At 34.2% G+C, this 2,482-nt stretch overlaps 1 non-coding gene across 1 annotated transcript; it reads left to right on the top strand.

Annotated features, from left to right (window-relative positions):
- The first annotated feature begins 940 nt into the window (after positions 1-940).
- LOC130983970 (small nucleolar RNA R71) lies at positions 941-1,048 on the top strand. The gene has a single exon (XR_009087934.1). It is a non-coding gene; the product is annotated as a small nucleolar RNA R71 (small nucleolar RNA).
- The last annotated feature ends 1,434 nt before the right edge of the window (positions 1,049-2,482 follow it).

Here is a 2,482-nt window from a genome sequence, read left to right as displayed (position 1 = left end):
TTCTAATCCTAATCCTAATCCTAAGAGAGAGGAGAGAACCTCTCCCTCTAAAAACTACATCTAAAACCTAAAATTGTGAATTATGAATGCCTAATGAGTCTCTGCATGTTCCCTGACTTTAATCTATGTTTCTGGCCCAAAAACTGGGTTGAAATCCGGCCCAGAATCTCTGCCAGCAACTTTTGTAATTCTACAGATCGCGCACGTCACGCGGACGCATCATTCGGCGTTTTTTCTTTTCCATGTGGGTGCGTTGTCCATGCCTCCGCGTCGCTTCTGCTTTTCCAATCCGCGCGTCTGCATCACTCATGCGGCCGTGTCACTGCAAATTCCTTTCTTCCACGCGGTCGCGTCGCTGACACGTACGCGTCACTTCCCGCTGGTCATCTCCTCAATTTCTTGTGTTCCTTCCATTTTTGCAAGCTTCCTTCCCAATCTCTCACTCATTCATGCCCTATAAAGCCTGAAACACTTAACACACAGATCAAGGCATCGAATGGTAATAAGAGAGGATTAAGATTAGCTAAATTAAGACCAAAGAAGCATGTTTTCAATCATGTAATAATTTTAGGAAGGAAATATAAATGCATGCTAATTATATGAATAAGTGGGTAACGACCATGATAAAATCACACAATTAAACACATTGTAAACCATAAAATAGTGGTTTATCAACTTGCTGAGTCAACATTTTGTTCTGAGCCAATATGGCATTCAGAGCTTCAATTTCAAGAACTCCCTTCCTCGGAGGCGTCCCATTACTCACAGAATTTCTCTCAGAAGTGTACATGAATTGGTTATTTGCAACCATGTCAATAAATTCTTGAGCTTCTGCAGGCATTTTCTTTAGGTGAATGGATCCACCTGCAGAATGGTCTAGTGACATCTTAGAGAACTCAGATAGACCATAATAGAATATTTCCAAAATGGTCCATTCTGAAAGCATGTCAGAAGGACACCTTTTGGTCATCTGCTTATATCTTTCCCAAGCTTCATAGAGGGATTCACCATCTTTTTGTTTGAAGGTCTGAACATCCACTCTAAGCTTGCTCAACTTTTGAGGAGGAAAGAACTTAGCCAAGAAGGCCATGACCAGCTTATCCCAAGAGTCCATGCTATCTTTAGGTTGTGAGTCCAACCATGTTCTAGCTCTGTCTCTTACAGTAAAAGGGAAAAGCATGAGCATGTAGACTTCAGGATCTACTCCATTAGCCTTAACAGTCTCACAGATCTGCAAGAACTCAGTTAAAATCTGGTATGGATCTTCTGATGAAAGTCCATGGAACTTGCAGTTCTGTTGCAGTAGAGCAACAAGTTGAGGTTTTAGCTCAAAATTATTTTCTCCAATGGCAGGGATTGAGATGCTTCTTCCATCAAATTTGGAAGTAGGTGTAGTATAATCACCAAGCATCCTCTTTGCATTATTATTTTCGGCTGTCATCTCCTCTTCTTTTTCAAAAATTTCTGTAAGGTTGTCTCTGGATTATTGTAATTTAGCTTCTATTAGTTTTCTCTTCAGAGTCCTTTCAGGTTCAGGATCTGCTTCAACAAGAATATTCTTGTCCTTGCTCCTGCTCATATGAAAAATAAGGGAACAGAAAATAATAATAGGGATTCTCTTTACCACAGTAGAGAGATTCCTTTATGTTAGTAGAAGAAGAAAAGAATAAAAGAAGAAAAAGGTAAGAATCCAAACACAAGGGGGAAGAGTGAGTTCGAATTCTTGAGTAGAAGAGAGGTGTTAGTAGATAAATAAATAGATAGAAGAATATGAGAGAAAGGAGTTTTCGAAAATTATTTTTGAAAACAGGTTAGTGATTTTCGAAAATTAAGAGATGAAATAAAATTAAAATTAAAATTTGAAACAATTAGTTAATTAAGAAAATTTTGAAAAAGAGTGAGGAATTTTTGAAAATTAGAAAGAGAAAAGTAGTTAGGTGGTTTTGAAAAAGATAAGAAACAACAAAAAGTCAATTAGTTAGCTGAAAAAGATTTGAAAATCAATTTTGAAAAGATAAGAAGTTAGAAAAGATATTTTGAAATCAAATTTTTTGAGAAAGATATGATTGAAAAGATATGATTAAAAAGATATTTTTGAAAAAGATTTGATTTTTAAAATTAAAATTGATTACTTGACTAACAAGAAACTAAAAGATATGATTCTAGAATTTAAAGATTGAACCTTTCTTATCAAGAAAGTAACAGACTTCAAATTTTTGAATCAATCACATTAATTGTTAGTAAAGTTTTTGAAAATTATGAAATAAAGATAAGAAAAAGATTTTGAAAAATATTTTTAAATTTTCGAAAATAATAAAAAATGAAAAGATTTGATTTTTGAAAAAAGATTTTGAAAAGATAAGATTTTTAAAATTGAAATGTTGACTTGACTAACAAGAAACAACTAATTTTAAAAATTTTTGACTAAGTCAACCCAAAGATTTCGAATTTTTGAGTAAAACAAGGAAAAGATATTTTTTAT

The sequence above is a fragment of the Arachis stenosperma genome, chromosome 5 (genome assembly GCF_014773155.1).
Source record: "Arachis stenosperma cultivar V10309 chromosome 5, arast.V10309.gnm1.PFL2, whole genome shotgun sequence".
NCBI classification, from domain to species: Eukaryota; Viridiplantae; Streptophyta; class Magnoliopsida; order Fabales; family Fabaceae; genus Arachis; species Arachis stenosperma.
The sequence above is the reverse complement of the archived record's forward strand: the minus strand, read 5'-3'. Positions and strand labels throughout refer to the sequence as shown.